The 5,775-nt window shown below is 36.8% G+C and overlaps 1 long non-coding RNA gene across 3 annotated transcripts; it reads right to left on the bottom strand.

The window, feature by feature from the left end:
* On the bottom strand, positions 1–5,775 carry LOC18610212 (uncharacterized). Of its 3 annotated transcripts, none has more exons than XR_016024578.1 (2): positions 5,323–5,775; positions 1–4,994 (listed from the first exon to the last, which is right to left on the bottom strand). It is a non-coding gene; the product is annotated as an uncharacterized LOC18610212 (long non-coding RNA). The 3 variants fall into 3 exon arrangements; XR_016024579.1 differs by having other exon boundaries at positions 1–4,926; XR_001926677.2 differs by having other exon boundaries at positions 1–2,342.

Genomic DNA, 5,775 nt, shown 5'->3' with positions numbered 1-5,775 from the left:
TTATGAATGAAAATAAAATAATAATACTAATAATAATAATAAAGTATGTGTTTCCATCTTAGCTCTGATCTTCTATCATTCAGAAAACATATCTTATTCTTATCCCCTAAAAGCATCTTAGTTAATAAGAGGTCCAATAGGCGAGAGAGAGAGAGAGAGAATTAAAGCTATGTTTGGTTGCAGGGAAAATGAATAAGAAGAAAACAAATCAAAACTGAAAAACAAGAAATGGCATCCCTGCCTCTTCTGCCCTTCAGCTCTAAAAAGGCATCTTTCTATACCACTCCACTCCAGACTTCTAAATGTTGGCGCCGCAGCGCTGAGTTCACTGCCAAAGCCAGTGTTGCTTCGCTGGACAGCACTGCAGTGCTGGGAACATAGCGCCACGGCGCTATAGCTACTGTCTTGTAAAGGAGTGACTGAGCTGCAGCGCCGAGCTTACTGCCAAAGGCAGTGTTTGTAGTGCTGGACAGCGCTGCAGCCCTGGAGGTTCTGTATGGTGAGGGGTTGCTGCTGATGGAGACACAGCTGCGGCGCTGTAGGCTTGACACTGCAGCGCCTTGCTTCTGTTTTCTCTCATGGTCTTTCAGCTTCAGTGTTCTCCTCCGCTGCAATTCTTTTTTTTTTTTGAAGTGCAAAAATTTGTATTGATCATAAAACTATACAGCCAAATACATACAGGCAACCCACGCCATAGGTGCCAACCCCTGTACAGAACTGCAGGGAACAAAAAAACCTACAGCATCCCACCCCTTTTCCCACAGAGACCACACAGCACTCAAAAACAAAACAACCCTGCATCCCAATTAAAAAGACACAGGGAAACAAATTAGCTATCAACAAAAGAAGCCAGCAATAACAAAAAGATTTTGTTGCTGACAGACACAAAAACACTAACAATCCAACCGCCTCCTATCATGCTTAACCGCATACAACCTCTTTCTTACTAATGCTCCTCCGTCTCTGCATCAGTACCCTTTATCTAATCAGATCCTCTCCCCTTTGCACCCTGGCTTTCGCTAGATTATCAGCTGCTTCATTCCTGGATCTCAGAATCTGTTGCAAACTGCATCCATTCACCTCCTTTTCTAATGCTTCAATCTGCATTACAATACCTCTGAACTTCCACAAAGCCTCTTCAGGTTGCAAACTTCATTTAATAGCATTATGAGAATCACTTTCAATAATCAAATCATACCTTTGCACCCAACTCAATGCAGAAAAAAGCTGAAACACATATCTGACAGCAAGGAGTTCAGCAACATTTGATGGCGTAACACCCATTGATGTAGAAAAGAACATCAACCTGTTACCCTCATTATCTCTGAGAATTCTCTCCTTGATAGTTACCTAAGCTAGTCAAATTATTAGCTCATTGGGATCCATCACCACGTCAGTTAAAAATTATTGAGGTGGATTTTTTATCACAAAATTACCTCATCTCTTTGCTTGGCCCTGTTTTTTTTTTTTTTTTTCTATTTTTCCTTTTCTTTTCCTCCTATGCATAACACTTCTAAAAGCCCATTTGTTCAACGTCTTAACTTTTGAACCCATTTTCTTGAAAAAGCCATGCAATTCAACCCACACAAATCTTGCCCCTTCCAAGTCCTAAACCATTCTCCTAATCAAAATCAATAATCATCACATCGAAATCTAATGGCAAGAGATTTAACATTTAATCCATTATTACTTAGAAAAGAAATTATAAGTTAAGGGTCTAATCCTCACATAAATCTTAAACCTAAATTGTAAGAATAAAATGATGGGGCAAGAATTTTTCCCATCAATCTCAGTAAACTCTATCAAAATAAGCAGACCTACTAAATTTTAGAATAAAAAAATTAACTTAAAATTATAACAAAAGAAAAAAGGAAAAAGAAAAAAAAAACAAAGAATCTGAATATATTTTCGATGGGTATCAAGAGCCCTAACTAAATAAAAAATGTTATTATGTATTTATTTAACACTTTGATTGTAAAATATTTTTGTGTTTCATGTTTAGCTAACAAACACAAAAAAAAAAAAAAAAAACACCAAGGAAAATCATTTTTTGTGAATCAAACAGAATCCAAACAAAATTTAAAATACAAACTTGAAGGCCTGCTGCAAATTTTATGCCTTACCGTGTATTTGATGGTCTTCTAGTCCATCATTTTGCGGGAGATCATTAAGCATCGTGGGATTTTGTCCACCAAGATCCTGATCCATTATAAAGTTGCAATTTAATTGCAACTCGTGTGATTTTTTTGACCTTGTTGTTGTGCTTAGACGATTGAAGCATGGTCAGCACACTTTTGCACCACTCCACCCCTGCACACTTCATTCCTTCTTCATTCATAAACCTTCAAAACAAGAGTTAATTTAGCAGTGACTCAAATTAAACATTTTAATCCGTAATTGACTAAATTGATTGAAGTTAAATTAAATTGACATGCTTATACATAATTAAAAAAACAGGAACTCAAACAACTAAATTAGACTAAAACTCGAGAATTGTGATCATTTTAACACCTGAAATATGATAAGATAACTCTATTTCATAGAGTTATCACACACCTAAACTTAAATCTTTTGCTAGTCCTCGAGCAAAATTTTAAACAAAAAGAAATAACCTAATGAAGAAAACACCTAACTAGGATTAGGCTGCACCAAAGCAATGATTATCTTATTCTTCATAAGTCATCTTATTTTCCTTTAACCCATAGCTAAAATATAAATATTATTCAAGTTCACATTTACACTCACATGCAAGCCCATTATCGAATAAATTCCTGTGTGTGTGTGTGTGTAATCTCTTGCAATGAACTATTATGCTATCCGGATGAATTTACGCTCATGCAACTTTTAAATTAGTCTAGAGTTTCATATGTTTGCTTTACGTTTCTCTCTCCATTAATGTAGGCCCATACTTAGTTAAGGATCTTTAGGACTTAATCTAACTTGTAATATGCGGCTCGAGTCAAGGTATGATAAAGGATAAAATGTAGCTCATATCACCCTAAGCACATGAATATTCTAGATTCTGTAGTGAGCCTTTCTTTTCACTTCTTCCCATCACACCTTTTCCTTCAATTCATACTCCCTTTTTATTCATCAAACACTTTATTCTATTTTTGAATTTTTTTTTTCAAAATTTAACTCCCCCAAACTTAGGGCTGAGTTCTATACAATTGTTTGAATTTTTTTTTTGTTTTATCAACTTCACTTTTCTAACTTTTTCACCATTACTAAGCTCAATACATCTCTTAAAAATAATCTATGTCCTTAGGAGTGATGGGTGTTAAAGTGAGAATTTTATTTATAGTTTAAGGCTCTTTATGAAGTGTTTAATGAAAGAAAGGAAAATTTTGGCTCAAAAAAAAGATGGCTAAGGATATAATTGTGTATGGTAGGCTCAAAAAGCTCAAAAGATCCAAAGATGACCTAAGTCATCTCCTTAACTAAGTGTAGCCTAGTATTTCGCCTTGAGATAAACTCAAACAAATTCTAGAACTCAGATATTATTCAAAAATTTTTCATTCGCAAAAATCTTCTCTAAATGCACACAACAATTCAACGCAAGAGATACAATGCTCATTTTGTGGGAAGCTTCATCCTACAATGGTGCTTATTATGGGAGTTCAACAGAATACTCAAACAATATTTACATCTACTAAAAGATAAAACATAATAAGACACTAAGTTTCATCATTGGATGGGTGAATCAAATAACATTGGTGCAACTCATTCTAGTTCAAAAAAATTTTTTTTTTTAAAACGTACAGAAAATTAATTGAGAAACAACTTGAATAAACTGAAAGTCTAAAAACATAAATGCAAAAAGAAATTAAAGCTTAAAAACTAAAACGGTCTTCCCCCAAACTTAATTCTAACATTGTCTCCAATGTTAAGAAAAGTTAAGAATAAACTTCCCTTCAAAACAAGTCACTTTCTTCTTCCTCCTCATTTGTCATTGGATCCGGTGGTAGCGATGGGAACGTATGCATGTTAATACCCATGTGCGACGCACAAGCTTGCATCATTTGTTCCATTGCCTGCATACACTTGGTGTGATACGCCGCTCGGTGCTCCAGACGCTCCAATCTTTGAGGTATTGTCAATGATGTTGCACGTGGTGGAGGTCTTGGTGCTGAAGAAGAGTTCCCACCAGGAGGTTGGTAATTGTATAATCTGTTGACAATGTTGGCATCCAAAGGTACCTTCGGATGGAGAAGTTCTTCTACACTTGACCACTGCACTCTTGCTTGCTTACACAGAGCTGTGATAAGTGATGGATACCAGATTCCCTCTTTTGCTGAACCAGCAACATGGAGAATGTTCTCGAAAATCAGCTTGCCAACATTGATAGTTTTTCCCGTAACCATAGCATAAAGCAGGACAGCTCTGTCTTTTGTAATAACACTTACGTGTTTTACTGGAAGCAGCCTAGCTGTAAGGAAGTGATACCAAACCTTGAAGAATTTATTCAAAGCATTGGCCTTAAATGAGACTGGAATTCCTTTTGACACCTTCCACTGTGTACCAGGTCCACAAAGGAATGTAATCACTCCATCAAGATCTACATTTCAGTGTACATAATTGGCATACTCATCCTCTTCAATTTCCAGTATGTTGAAAAATTGATTAATAGTGAGACTGTCAAAAGGAACTTGCTTCCCCTTACAAAACGTGAACCCATTTTCGTGCTCTAACACATTTGCATAAAACTCCTGCACAACAGGCATCACTGTTGCTTCAGGCTGAGCCCCAAATTTCTCCCAATGCCTGACCTTAATACTGCTTATTATATTCCCAAAACTTACAGTTGGCAGATCAAACCCTCTCTCCGGAACCGGTGATTTTTGGACGAAGGATTGTGTATACTGTGCAAATGCCTCGGCGGATACAAACTTTGTCCTATCATAACTTCCACTGCTGGACCTGGATCTTTTAGGTGCCATGGCATTTTCAAATTCACAATCTAATTATAAAATTTTGACAAGTTGCCCTTGGCACTAATATTTACCCACCAATTTGACCACAAGATTTTAACTAAGTCAGTGCTCTTTACTAACTGTTTCAACCATTCAAAGTGATAATCACCCACTTCACAAAAAAAAAAAAAATCACAAAATTCACTATTTCAAAAAAATTTCAATTCTCCAACTTCTTTCACTTAGGCCACTCATCAATCAATCACAAATTCTCAAAATATTCACAAAATCAATAACCCATCAACCAAAGTTACTCAAACTCTTTCACTATAATTAAAATTTTCACCAACAGAAAGGAATAATAATTGGTGGAATCTTAACGCTTACTAAAAAAAATTTCTAGACTTACTTGAGAAGAATGATGATGATGACAATATTCTCTTGGATTCTTGTTGCCTGTAGGGAAAGATGGAGTTTTTGGATGGCTTTTATGCATGGGTGTAGGAAATTTGGGAGAAGGGATTTTAGGAATTTGAGGGTTAGGATTTGAATGAATGAAACGGGGGAAAAAGGAGGTTTTTGTAGGAGGTGGGGCTGCTGCCTGACACCCTTTTACTTCCAATTTTCAAAATTGAAAAAATAATATTGCATCAGCGCCGCAGCCCTGTATGCTGCTGGAATATGGAGTTGGCAGCGCTGGGGAGTCAGAGCCGCAGCTCTGCCCTCTCTGGAAATGGTGCACATCCGGCGCCGCGGCACTGGAGTTTTGGAGCCGCGGCGCAAGGTCTATTGTTTTGGGAGCTTTTAGCTCCTTTATGGCGCTGCGGCGCCGGATGAAATATAGACATTTCATTTCAAAGTA

This window comes from Theobroma cacao, chromosome 2 (genome assembly GCF_053813885.1).
Source record: "Theobroma cacao isolate CCN51 chromosome 2, ASM5381388v1, whole genome shotgun sequence".
Lineage (NCBI taxonomy): Eukaryota > Viridiplantae > Streptophyta > Magnoliopsida > Malvales > Malvaceae > Theobroma > Theobroma cacao.
Note: the sequence above shows the minus strand (reverse complement) of the source record. Positions and strands in the feature narration are given on the sequence as shown.